Genomic DNA, 14,901 nt, shown 5'->3' on the forward strand with positions numbered 1-14,901 from the left:
TCTTTCGTTCTTTTCTCCTAATTGCACTTTACATTTTTTTTAATAATTCCAAAGAAAGCCCTCCAAATTTGGATCGCTAACTATTCAACAATAACAAATCCTGAGTGGTATTACCCAAATTTCTATCAAATGAAAAAGGTAGTAGTCAATAATTTGGGTGCTGACTAACGAATACTCTGATTCAAATTAACTTTTCCGAGGAGAGAAGTCAAGCCGAACTGACAAGTAGTTAAGCGGAAAGTGTCTTTGACACATGGGCACCAATGATCTCCTCCCTTTTAAATTTTTGAAAATTTTAAAATCTCACATTTCTAAGTCTCAAAAAATTATGACGTTAAATATATATATAGATATGTACGGGTGGGGTGTATGCAAAAAAGTCCCGTTAAAAAATACATTGTATTTTGAACAATATAAAAAAGACAAATTTCTGACAGTTAATGGAAGTAAATTAGTATTACAATAGTGTGTCCTTTTGTCAGAAATTTGTTCTTTTTGTATTTCCCAAAGTTTAAAGTATTTTTTACCGGGACTTTTTTGCATACACTTCTCATGAACATATCTATCTACATATTTAACGCCACAATTTTTAAAAACATAGAAGGATCAGATTTTAAAAAATTTAAAAAACTGAAAGTGGAGGGAGCACTGGCACCCATGTGCACCAAATTCCTGTCCGTAGTTAAGGAGTTAAAAAGTATTCGAGTTGGAACAAAGATAGATAAGGTTGAGGATGAAGTGTGGGTTCTAGCAAGTAGGTTTAAACGAAAGGGTCAATGATTCTCCAGGGGACAACATTGAATGATAGGATCAGAATGTCACATGTAGAAGCCAGCTAAGTGGTCCCTAATGCAAAATCAATGGAAATTCCTTCAGTTTATCACAAAAATGCATAGCAAAGGCCAGAGAGTGGAGAGCACCGTCGATGCATTACTTGTTTGGCACGTACGGAGTACTGAATTGCCAACCGCTCTCTGAAAATATCAATGTATCATGCCATAACCAAGAGTATTTGTGCAAGTATGTGCATGACAAAAGTATATATGCATCTACAATGGAGAGGCGCTTGGTGGAATGCTTGAAGAAGAAAAATGATCTAGCATCTGGCGCCTACACAAGAGCCTTGGTCTCCATCGTTAGTTGTAAGTATTTTGTTAGCGCTAAGCTAATCGCAAGCGTCCCTTCGATTTTGTTATGCCGTCCGTGGATTTTTCTTTGAGAAGTAGCGCCCTCCTAGGTGCCCCGCGTGAAAAAATGCCTGGGGCATTCAACAATTAAATATGCACTAACGATAACAAAAATCCTAGAATCGGCCGGATTTCGAGCGACATGATTAGGTAAAAGAGCGTAGCGCCTCCCCTCAATGACTGTGTTGTACATGCCCTAAGAAGAGGTTAAAATCTCATCACTACAGGTTTCATGCCCTAAACATGTTTCTTGTAATGTTGAGAGTAGTACCCACAAGAATTGTCCAGGTAATTGGAATAACCCATTGTTGCCGAAAAGCTTCATTGATGTTTGTAGTTGGGTTCAAAGCTGACCTCTCTGCTGCTAGAACCTGAAACCATCCAACACCTTATAATACCTTGTCTGGTTAATTGAGATCTGGTTCAACACGTTTAGGTTTCACAATCTGCAGGCCTTGACACCAGAGGAAGATTGCCCAATTTAGGAGCAAGTGCAAGCGCTTTATTCCATTTGGCTGACAGAAAAAGTTCAACACCATGTCCATTTGGATGATCTTTGTTTCTCGCCCTGTCCTCTTGGTTTGGGTATGGTGTCTACTCCTCATGTCGCAGCGTCTTGATGTCTACGGGTGCTTCTATTCTTGTAGACAGTGTTGGGCCTCCAAGAGCAGAGGTTTGTAGAACAGCAGCAAGTTTCCCTTAAGTGGATCACCCAAGGTTTATCGAACTCAGGGAGGAAGAGGTCAAAGATATCCCTCTCATGCAACCCCGCAACCACAAAGTAAGAAGTCTCTTGTGTCCCCAACACACCTAATAGGTGCACTAGTTCGGCGAAGAGATAGTGAAATACAGGTGGTATGAATAAATGCGAGCAGTAGCAACGGCACCAGAAAAGTGTTTTGCTGTCCAGGACTGGTGTGTGGTTGATGGTGGTAATATTGCAGGAAGTATCTTTACTATTAAATTGCAGTTGGGGATGGTTTGCACTTTGACATCAAACATTCGGAACATCCTAGCCGTCAATCATCTCAAAATCGCCCATCAAACATTTGCCCCTTCCAGTCGTCCGCATCAAACAATGAAACACATGTAAGGAAGCACATTTATTGCAAATAAAATTCAAATTGCTTTCACAATGAAATGAGTAAACACACACGTAAGGAAACATGTCCAGCGTCAATCACGTCCAAATTTATTTCACAAGGAAACAATCACCTCCAGCATGAAGAAAAAAAATCTGGAGCGTTCAATCTAACAGCGGATTAGATCTCCTGAATGATGGTACACCAAAATTTCTACGTCTCGCCCGACAATCAATTACAATCAAGGTAATTAATACACGGTAATTACCTTCCCACGCAAAAAGACGCATGTCGCCTCACCTTCTTTCTTTGTTGCGGCTAATCAAGATATACAAATTAAATAAGAAATCTTTTCATGTGTATCACCGCCGAAAAACAATCATGATACCTAATTGAAATTTATCCTTCCTTAAACTCCCAACCCTTCCTATATGATCCATGGACCTCCGGGGTAAGCTGGCCAGACCTCGCGCTGACACCTCCCCTTTCTCGTCTTCTATGTTTTTAAACATAACTACATAAGTTCTTAGCCCATCTCGAAGTGCTGACTGCACCATGGTTTTGCATTCGCGTACCCTGAGATCCCTGCCAGATTCGCTCCCGCTGCAGCCAAGATGGATTCGGGCTTCTCCATTATGCTGAGGTCTCTCGATAAGCAGCGGCGACGAGTTGGAGCAGGGGGGCTGAACAAGGGGCGGCAGAGGTTCAGGTTCACCATTTTTAAATCCTTGTCCATTCTTGCCGTCGGATTTTTCCCTTTCTACTATATACTTGTGCCGTTGCTTCTCTATTTTAATGAATGCGTTTATTCTTGGCCTGGATGATGCACAAGATTGCGCCTGGATGATTTGTTGCGGAGGCTCTTATGTCCGGTGAGCAGTCTTTCTCTCGCTCATCTTACTTCCACATAATTTTGTTAGTTATTTTGATATTTGATCAGTAGTCACTAAATCCTGAAAGATTTGCAATTATGGTCTTCTTTCGCTGCAGGTAACCAATGTCACTAATCTTACACTAATCTTAAATAACACTACGCATCTTCACGGGAGGGAAATGGAGACAAGGGATCGGATGAAGACTCAAGACATCACACGACATACTTCAGGGAAAGAACTCGTTGCAATAGGCCAACTTAAATCTTTTCTCATCTATCTTGATTCAGTTTTACCATTGCTTCATGTTAACCACCCGTTTATATGAAGTAAAATATTATTTTATAGGATGTTACTATTTCTTAGTCGACTGAGAATTAACTTCGTTTTCAGTTAGATGATGTCATCAAAATTTAGTTGCAACTCATGAGTAGCACAAATCACGATACAAGTCGAATGGTGTGAGACTTGATTGAGCTCGAAGTTAATTCTTAGCTAGCTGATAACTAGCAAATCTCTATTGTATAACACCAGCATCGTATTCATCCTGGCACATTTTCTGGCGTTTATGTGAAGTAAAATGTTAACCACCCTTTTATGTGGAGGTTTCCCGCGTTCCTGGAGCTCGTGCGTGGAGCTTGCCCACTTCCTGGCTCTCGCCCGTGTTGTCCTCCTGCCAAGGGCATGCCCCCGAGAAGGAGGGGTGGCCTCCATGGTGGCCGTGACAGAGGTGGGGAGGAGGGGAGGTGTAGTTGCGGCCGGAATCAGACATGGTGACGGTGGATTTGAGGTGCTTCCATGAGGAACGCCTTAGAAGGAAGAAGATGTAGAAGACTTCCACATTGGGACACTTTGTGTGAGGAGTTAAATTAGAGAGATCGGCTATAGGCGGCCACCGTTAGAGGAGTAAAAGTTCACTCTAAATTTACTAGGACGTTTGCTCCTCTAAAATAGAGGAGTTATGTTAGAGATGCTTTTATAGTTTTTCATTCCCTTTTTGTGACTACAAAGGAGAAATGAGTGCTGAAAATGAGTAGTCTCGCATATGAATTTCTGATAAATGTTTATTCCTGAAGTCCATAACCGTTGGACCAAAGTATTGATCAGTTTGTCTCTTTTTCCCCATTCTCTGATTTGTGCAAGTAGTAACTTGACTCACTGTACCGTTCCCGCTTTTGCCAGTTTGACTAAAATAGGTACAGTATCTTCTTTATTGCTGGACCATCAGATCAACAAGGACTTACTTCCTCCGGTCCACTTTATAAGGCGTGCACGTCGTTTAAGAAAAACTTTGACCATATATTTTGTTAAAAAAAATATGAGATATATACCACAAATGTTATACCGTTGGATTCATATTCAAGAGAAGTTTCTAATGGTATAATTTTTGTGACATATAATTCATAATTTGCTGACTAAATTAATGGTCAAATTTTTTCTTAATCTACGGAACCGAAGGGAGTACTAATAGTTACTATATTCTGATGTAAGCTACTGTATCTGAAAGCAGAATATTAGTAGCAATATATACATATAGGAGTAGTTAGACTGTTGTTTCCAAGTTAGATTGTCATATTTTGAATCAAGAAGATTGTAAGCTGTGTACTCCAGATAGTTTTCACTGCTTCTTGCTTATTTCGAGTAAGTGAATCACGTAGTGTAAAATGTTTATCTTATTTTAAAAGATGAAGCAGATGTTAACCCTGATGATCAAGCCAATGTTATTGAACATTTGGATAAAGTTGTGAGTCTCAAGTTACTCATGTATGTTTAGAACTTCAAATATTTTTCATTTAATTAAAACTTGAAGGCACGTCCATATGCTGGTGTGAATTTGGTCCAATAATTCATCATTATACCTGAATGAATTTTTATGGCTTATGTAAGGTTGCAGACTCAGACGATATTCTCATTTTGTCAAAAACGACGAAGAAGCTCCCTACTACATGATGTATATCGTTATGTTCGAGAAAACAGTGCATGTGATATCTGATTAATGAAAATATTTGCTAATTTGATTCCTTAATCATGTCTTTGCATATTGTAGAAAATGTTTTTTAATCTGAGAAGCTTTGTCCCAAGGAACTAAACCAAAAAACTATTTGCGTACATGCTTTAGTCCTTTTGAAAGTTGAGGTCTAAACCTTTTGTTTTTGTTCCGATTCTTGATGGGTTTTGAGCCCTGTGCATCCCTAAATCATCAAGGTATTTATAATTAACTTTTGGAATGTACTGTCTATTGAAGGAGACACAGTGTTTATTAAACGAAGGTTAAAACACAACACATATTATGACTACTATTTTTTGTTATCCGTAGCAACGCACGGGTATTCAACTAGTAGATGCAGTAAAACAGTAAACAAACAGCGATAGCAGTATTTAGGAACAAGGCCTAGGGATCATACTTTCACTAGTGGACACTCTCAACATTGATCACATAACAGAATAAATAGATAAATGCTAGACTCTACACTCTCTTGTTGGATGATGAACACCACTAACTGTGTAGGATTACACGAACCCTCAAGGCCGGAGTTAACAAGCTCCACAATATTCAATGTTCATATTTAAATAACCTTAGAGTGCATGACAGATCAACATAACAAAACCAAGTACTAACATAGCATGCACACTATCACCTTCACGCTACGAAAGGAGGCATAGATCACATCAATACCATCATAGCAATATTTAACTTCATAATCTACAAGAGATCACAATCATAGCCTACGCCAAGTACTACACGATGCACACACTGTCACCATTACACCGTGCATGCGGAATAAACTACTTTAATAACATCACTAGAGTAGCACACAGATATATTGTGATACAAAACACATTGCAATCATAAAGAGATATAAATAAGCACTTCACTATGCCATTCATAACAGCGAATAAGTATTCCGTGAAATATAGCCTAAGAGACCCACACGGTGCACACACTCGTCACCTTTACACACGTGGGACAAGGAGTCCCCGGAGATCACATAAGTAAAATCCACTTGACTAGCATAATGACATCTAGATTACAAGCATCATCATATGAATCTCAATCATGTAAGGCAGCTCATGAGATTATTGTATTGAAGCACATAGGAGAGAGATTAACCACATAGCTACCGGTACAGCCCCGAGCCTCGATGGAGAACTACTCCCTCCTCATGGGAGACAGCAGCGTTGATGAAGAAGGCGGTGGTGTCGATGGAGGAGCCTTCCGGGGGCACTTCCCCGTCCCGAAGGCGTGCCGGAACAGAGACTCCTGTCCCCCAGATCTTGGCTTCGCGATGGCGGCGGCTCTGGAAGGTTTCTCGTACCGTGGCTTTTCCGCATCGAAGATTTAGGTCAGGGACCTTTTTATAGGCGAAGAGGCGGAGTCGGAGAGGCGACGAGGCGGTGATACACTAGGGGGGCGCGGCCAAGGCCTGGGCCGCGCCACCCTGTCGTCTGGGGCCCACAGGGCCCTCCTCTGGCGGCTCTTGGGTGTTCTGGAAGCTTCGTGGAAAAATAGGATGCTGGGCGTTGATTTCGTCCGATTCCGAGAATATTTCCTTACTAGGATTTCTGGAACCAAAAACAGCAGAAAACGAGAACCGGCCCTTCGGCATCTCGTCAATAGGTTAGTTCCGGAAAACGCATAATAATGATAAAGTATGCATAAAACATGTAGATATCATCAATAATGTGGCATGGAACATAAGAAATTATCGATACGTCGGAGACGTATCAGCATCCCCAAGATTAGTTCCTGCTCGTCCCGAGCAGGTAAACGATAACAAAGATAATTTACGGAGTGACATGCCATTATAACCTTGATCATACTATTGTAAGCATATGTAATGAATGCAGCGATCAAAACAATGGTAATGACATGAGTAAACAAATGAATCATAAAGCAAAGACTTTTCATGAATAGTACTTTCAAGACAAGCATCAATAAGTCTTGCATAAGAGTTAACTCATAAAGCAATAAATCAAAGTAAAGGTATTGAAGCAACACAAAGGAAGATTGAGTTTCAGCGGTTTCTTTCAACTTATAACATGTATATCTCATGGATATTGTCAATGTAAAGTAATATAACAAGTGCAATATGCAAATATGTAGGAATCAATGCACAGTTCACACAAGTGTTTGCTTCTTGAGATGGAGAGAAATAGGTGAACTGACTCAACATAAAAGGTAAAAGAATGGCCCTTCGCAGAGGAAAACATTGATTGCTATATTTGTGCTAGAGCTTTGGTTTTGAAAACATAAAGAGAGCATAAAAGTAAAATTTTGAGAGGTGTTTGTTGTTGTCAACGAATGGTAGTGGGCACTCTAACCCCTTTGCCAGACAAACCTTCAAAGAGCGGCTCCCATGAATTATTTTTATTTTTGGGTGGCACTCCTTCCAACCTTTCTTTCACAAACCATGGCTAACCGAATCCTCGGGTGCCTGCCAACAATCTCATATCATGAAGGAGTGCCTTTTTATTTTAGTTTTATTATGATGACACTCCTCCCCACCTTTGCTTTCTCAAGCCATGGCTAACCGAATCCTTCGGGTGCCATCCAACAATCACATACCATGGAGGAGTGTCTATTTAGGTTAATTAATTTGGGACTGGAAATCCCATTGCCAGCTCTTTTTGCAAAATTATTGGATAAGCCGATGAAGCCACTAGTCCATTGGTGAAAGTTGCCCAACAAGAATGAAAGATAAATACCACATACTTCCTCATGAGCTATAAAACAGTGACACAAATCAGAGGTGATAAATTTTGAATTATTTAAAGGTAGCACTCAAGCAATTTACTTTGGAATGGCAGAGAAATACCATGTAGTAGGTAGGTATGGTGGACACAAATGGCACAGTGGTTGGCTCAAGGATTTTGGATGCATGAGAAGTATTCCCTCTCGATACAAGGTTTAGGCTAGCAAGGTTATTTGAAACAAACACAAGGATGAACCGGTGCAGCAAAACTCACATAAAAGACATATTGTAAACATTATAAGACTCTACACCGTCTTCCTTGTTGTTCAAAACTCAATACTAGAAATTATCTAGACTTTAGAGAGACCAAATATGCAAACCAAATTTAGCAAGATCTAGGTGTTTCCTTATTAATGGGTGCAAAGTATATGATGCAAGAGCTTAAACATGAGCACAACAATTGCCAAGTATCACATTATCCAAGACATTTTACCAATTACTACATGTAGCATTTCCCGTTTCCAACCATATAACAATTAACGAAGCAGTTTCAACCTTCGCCATGAACATTAAAAGCTAAGAACACATGTGTTCATATGAACCAGCGGAGCGTGTCTCTCTCCCACACAAGCATGATGGATCAGATCTTATTCAAACACAAACAAAAACAAAAACAAACAGACGCTCCAAGTAAAGCACATAAGATGTGACCGAATAAAAATATAGTTTCAAGAGAAGAAACCTGATAAGTTGTCGATGAAGAAGGGGATGCCTTGGGCATCCCCAAGCTTAGATGCTTGAGTCTTCTTGATATATGCAGGGATGAACCACGGGGGAATCCCGAAGCTTAGACTCTTCACTCTTCTTGATCATAGTATATGATCCTCCTCTCTTGATCCTTGAAAACTTCCTCCACACCAAACTCGAAACAACTCATTAGAGGGTTAGTGCACAATAAAAATTAACATGTTCAGAGGTGACACAATCATTCTTAACACTTCTGGACATTGCATAAAGCTACTGGACATTAATGGAACAAAGAAATTCATCCACCATAGCAAAAGAGGCAATGCGAAATAAAAGGCAGAATCTGTCAAAACAGAACAGTCCGTAAAGATGGATTTTATTGAGGCACCAGACTTGCTCAAATGAAAATCCCCAAATTGAATGAAAGTTGCGTACATATCTGAGGATCACGCACGCAAATTGGCATATTTTTCTGAGTTACCTACCGAGAATTAGGCCCAGATTCGTGACAGCAAAGAAATCTGTTTCTGTGCAGTAATCCAAATCTAGTATGAACCTTACTATCAAAGACTTTACTTGGCACAACAATGCAATAAAACTAAGATAAGGAGAGGTTGCTACAGTAGTAACAACTTCCAAGACTCAAAATAAAAAACAAAATTACTGTAGCAAAATAAACACATGGGTTATCTCCCAAGAAGTTCTTTCTTTATAGCCATTAAGATGGGCTCAGCAGTTTTAATGATGCACTCGCAAGAAATAGTAGTTGAAGCAAAAGAGAGCATCAAGAGGCAAATTCAAAACAAATTTAAGTCTAACATGCTTCCTATGCATAGGAGTCTTGTAAATAAACAAGTTCATGAAGAGCAAAGTAACAAGCATAGGAAGATAGAACAAGTGTAGCTTCAAAAATTTCAGCACATAGAGAGGCATTTTAGTAACATGAAAATTTCTACAACCATATTTTCCTCTCTCATAATAACTTTCAGTAGCATCATGAGCAAACTCAACAATATAACTATCACATAAAGAATTCTTATCATGAGTCTCATGCATAAAATTATTACTCTCCACATAGGCATAATCAATTTTATTAGTAATAGTGGGAGCAAATTCAACAAAGTAGCTATCATTATTATTCTCATCATCAAATATAGGAGGCATATTGTAATCATAATCAAATTTATCCTCCATAACAGGCGGTACTAAAAGACCAATATCATTATAATCATCATAAATAGGAGGCAAAGTATCATCAAAGAAAATTTTCTCCTCAATGCTTGGGGGACTAAAAATATCATGCTCATCAAAACCAGCTTCCCCAAGCTTAGAACTTTCTATATCATTAGCAACAATGGTGTTCAAAGCGTTCATACTAATATGTTCCATAGGTTTTTTAATTTTCGCATCAAACCATCCATGTCTTAAATCAGGAAATAGAATAAGAAGCTCATTGTTGTCCATTATGCCAAACTAGTGTAAACAAGAAACAAAAAGATGCAATTGCGGGATCTAAAGGAAATAGCTTCGAGCACACACACAACGGCGCCGGAAAAGTACTTTACACGAGACCGGAGTATGAGTGCCTTTTACCTTTCCTCCCCGGCAACGGCGCCGGAAAATAGCTTGATGTCTACGGGTGCTTCTATTCTTGTAGACGAGTGTTGGGCCTCCAAGACCGAGAGGTTTGTAGAACAGCAGCAAGTTTCCCTTAAGTGGATCACCCAAGGTTTATCGAACTCGGGGAGGAAGAGGTCAAAGATATCCCTCTCATGCAACCACTGCAACCACAAAGCAAGAAGTCTCTTGTGTCCCCAACACACCTAATAGGTGCACTAGTTCGGCGAAGAGATAGTGAAATACAGGTGGTATGAACAAATGCGAGCGAGTAGCAACGGCACCGAGAAAAGTGCTTTGCTGTCCAGGACTGGTGTGTGGTTGATGGTGGTAATATTGCAGGAAGTATAGATGCGATAAAACGAGTAAACAAACAGCGATAGCGATATTTAGGAACAAGGCCTAGGGATCATACTTTCACTAGTGGACACTCTCAACATTGATCACATAACAGAATAAATAGATAAATGCTAGACTCTACACTCTCTTGTTGGATGATGAACACCACTAAGTGTGTAGGATTACACGAACCCTCAATGCCGGAGTTAACAAGCTCCACAATATTCAATGTTCATATTTAAATAACCTTAGAGTGCATGATAGATCAACATAACCAAACCAAGTACTAACATAGCATGCACACTGTCACCTTCACGCTACGAAAGGAGGCATAGATCACATCAATACCATCATAGCAATAGTTAACTTCATAATCTACAAGAGATCACAATCATAGCCTACGCCAAGTACTACACGATGCACACACTGTCACCATTACACCGTGCGGGAGGAATAAACTACTTTAATAACATCACTAGAGTAGCACACAGATATATTGTGATACAAAACACATTGCAATCATAAAGAGATATAAATAAGCACTTCACTATGCCATTCATAACGAGTGAATAAGTATTCTGTGAAATATAGCCTAAGAGACCCACACGGTGCACACATCGTCACCTTTACACACGTGGGACAAGGAGTCTCCGGAGATCACATAAGTAAAATCCACTTGACTAGCATAATGACATCTAGATTACAAGCATCATCATATGAATCTCAATCATGTAAGGCAGCTCATGAGATTATTGTATTGAAGCACATAGGAGAGAGATTAACCACATAGCTACCGGTACAGCCCCGAGCCTCGATGGAGAACTACTCCCTCCTCATGGGAGACGAGCAGCGTTGATGAAGATGGCGGTGGTGTCGATGGAGGAGCCTTCCGGGGGCACTTCCCCGTCCCGGCGGCGTGCCGGAACGGGAGACTCCTGCCCCCGGATCTTGGCTTCGCGATGGCGGCGGCTGCGGGAAGGTTTCTCGTACCGTGGCTCTTTCGTATCGAGGTTTTAGGTCAGGGACCTTTTTATAGGCGAAGAGGCGGAGTCGGAGAGGCGACGAGGCGGTGACACACTAGGGGGCGCGGCCCTGGCCCTGGCCGCGCCACCCTGTCGTCTGGGGCCCACAGGGCCCTCCTCTGGCGGCTCTCGGGTGTTCTGGAAGCTTCGTGGAAAAATAGGATGCTGGGCGTTGATTTCGTCCGATTCCGAGAATATTTCCTTACTAGGATTTACGGAACCAAAAACAGCGAGAAAACGAGAGCTGGCCCTTCGGCATCTCGTCAATAGGTTAGTTCCGGAAAACGCATAATAATGACATAAAGTATGCATAAAACATGTAGATATCATCAATAATGTGGAATGGAACATAAGAAATTATCGATACGTCGGAGACGTATCACGTCTTCGCTTCGGCATTGGTTGAAGGTAGTGTAGTTTCGGTTTAGTGGGGTTTCGAGTTTCGCTTGGTTGTTTCTCGGGTCTTGAGTGGGCTTGCCTCTATGTGAGAATGGGCATCGCCATGTTATGGCTTTGTTGTATGGTTTTCGTCCGTTTTTTCGCAAATTAACCGAACACCTTTTTCTTAATTAATGGAACACAGCTACCTCACATGGTCAGCCGACGCAGGAACGAGCGAGCAGTCACCTAGAATGTAGTTTTTGTTCCTAGGCAGTTGCTTTGGATGACATGCAAGTCTTTTGCTAGTTCTGAAAGAAAAGAGCTTCATTGATCATCTTGATTAACTTTTTTTTGAGAGTAATCATCCTGATTGACTTGTAGACTCTTTTATTGTTGGGCTAACTTATCGTGAGCTCGTGGCCCCATTGGTAGCATGGTCGTGACCTTAACATGTTATTTTCTTCAACCTCAGCCCAGTCTAGAGCAGAAAATGGGCTTATCCCTGAGAAGTGCTATTGGAGCCTAGGTCCACTGGATCAAGCGGTATCTTTTCGTGTAGCACTGTTCTTTCTATGTAAAACTGGCATCCTCAATATGCTCTGGAAATTTAATTCGGCTCCCAGGTGCGTATACTTCCTCTACTAAAAAATTATATTTTGAAATGTTAAAAAATTTGGATAAAAAATTCTACATGTACATCTTCATAATATACGTGCGTTCGTCAAGTTTCACGAAAAACCAATATTTTGTGTGGTCCATATAAAAATGAGAAAGTTTATCTTGTGAAAAGCATTATTTTTAGCACTGAATTTTGTCTTTTTTACACACGTCACATGATAAGTTGATTTTTTATGAAACGATTTTGTGAGCACGTAGCACGTGAAGATGCACGTGCAAACTTTTAGTTTTAATTTTTTTAAAATTTAAAATATATATAAGATGCATTTTAAAATATAGAAAGCATATGGACCCATGTTCCAAAACACCGCTCCCATAAAATATAGTAGTACTAACTTGTAGCCGGTCGATGTCTATGTTAATTAGAAGTTAGGCTCATTTCGAACATCTGGTCTAAAAGAACAAGCACGTGAGCAAATCTACATGTCTATAATGCACCACACAATCTTTTTCAATATACATATTCATACGTGAGCTACACCAAAATGAGAACGTGGGGATCAAAACCGATTCCTTTTCCTTTTTATGGTCTGAGATTTTGTGGTTCTTTTGTGCATAGATAAAACATATTTTTTTTTGATATGAGAGCATTGCTCCGGCCTCTGCATCAGTAGATGCACGTATGGTGACTTAATTGCTAGAGTTGAAAAGAGAATGACTTGCTAGCTCTCGCGTCAAGCCCACGCGCGACCGAGAGCCCCCCTAGCGGCGCCCCTTGACTCCCCTCCTCCCACCTCCCCTCCCCTCACCGCCGCCAGAGGGCGTCGCCGGGAAAAACCCGCGCGGCGCCGGCGGGGCCTCCCTCTCCCTCGCACAGTGGTGGCGGCGCGGGCCGTCCCCTGCCGGTGAGGGCGCCGCGCTGGGCGTGCGTGGCGGCGCAGAGCTCCGGCGTCGGCGTGGAGACGACGCTCCCCTGGGCGTGCTCGTGGCAATGGTTCCTCCCCGGAGCGACCTCGACGACAGGCGGCGCGTCCTCTACCCAGTCGGGCTGGTGGAGGCGACAGAGGCGCGGGTGAAGATCGGCGCGGCGTGATGCACAGCAGGCGGCGGCGCAACGCTTGCTCGGGCTCGACTTGGAGGCCGCCTGGTGCGGTGGTGGCGGCTCCTTGGGCCTCCTCGGGTGCGGACAAAGGCAGGGGCCTGGTCCCCTTTGAGCCATCTCCTTCCGAGATCTGCTGGCGTCGACATCTATGTGGGCTGAAGGTGGTCGCTTTCGCAGGTTCGGTTTGGTTCTCCTCACATCTTGCCTCGGTGGTGCTGGTTGCGGTGGCCGGCCTGCGCCTTGGTTGGCGGCTTTGTTCTCCCCTAGGTTGTCAGTGTGCAGAGGTGGGACGCCGAGGCGGCGGCCCCGGACGGTGGGAGTTCTGCTGGTTGGCGGGTGAGCCAGAGACTCGGGTGCTAGTTGGGAGCCTCGACAGTGTGGACGGCGTGGTTCCGGCGAGCCACATGCTGTGATAGCGGGGCGGTTGTTGCTACGGCGGTAGCCGCTTCCCTGTGTGGATGGCAGAGTGCTATTGCCGGGGGACACCCTTGCCCGTTGGGCCACGACGGCGACGTCCGTGGACGTCGTTCCCTTGTTGAAGGCGTCGGTGTGGCGGCGCTCGGTTCATCCACGTCCTCCGGGTGAAAACCCAAGATCTCTGGATCGGGCGGTGTAAGGGTACATTGCCCCTATGTGTGGTTTTGGTAATTAATGACAACCCCTATGGACTAATGTTTTCATTGAGTCTATATGAAGGAATATTCCATAGGTACTACTTGTATTCCATGTGTTGGATTCAAGTATGGATGCCATGAAGATAAAGGTATACCTTGGGTATTGGCATCAAGATCATCGGTTATGAAGATACATATGTGATATGATCAAGAAGAAGAAATGAAGATGGAGTTCTTATGTGGAACTCAATATTAGCCATGCTCTATCTTATGTGAGTATGAGAAGATACAAGGATTGAGTTGGGCAAGTTCAAGATGAGCATCTCAAGTGGATCACATGCTTGAAGCTTGCCGTCCATTTGGTGATAATAGACATGTGAAGATGTGCATCAATGGAGCTTTCCCATCATAGTGTATGGGGGAGTATTTGTGAGTCTTCACGAAGCAACATTGATCAAGTGAGGCATTCCGGCTTGTGTAGAGCTTGAAGAGTTATCATCAAGATCAAGCGGGATGCGCAAGGCAAAGGTATGGCCTTGCTAGGTTTTCCTTTTACCGGTCTCAAGGTGGATGATGGGAGACCGAATTATAGGATAGATAGCCGCACTATTAAGAGGGGCTTTCGG

This window comes from Lolium rigidum, chromosome 6 (assembly GCF_022539505.1).
Source record: "Lolium rigidum isolate FL_2022 chromosome 6, APGP_CSIRO_Lrig_0.1, whole genome shotgun sequence".
Classification (NCBI taxonomy): domain Eukaryota; kingdom Viridiplantae; phylum Streptophyta; class Magnoliopsida; order Poales; family Poaceae; genus Lolium; species Lolium rigidum.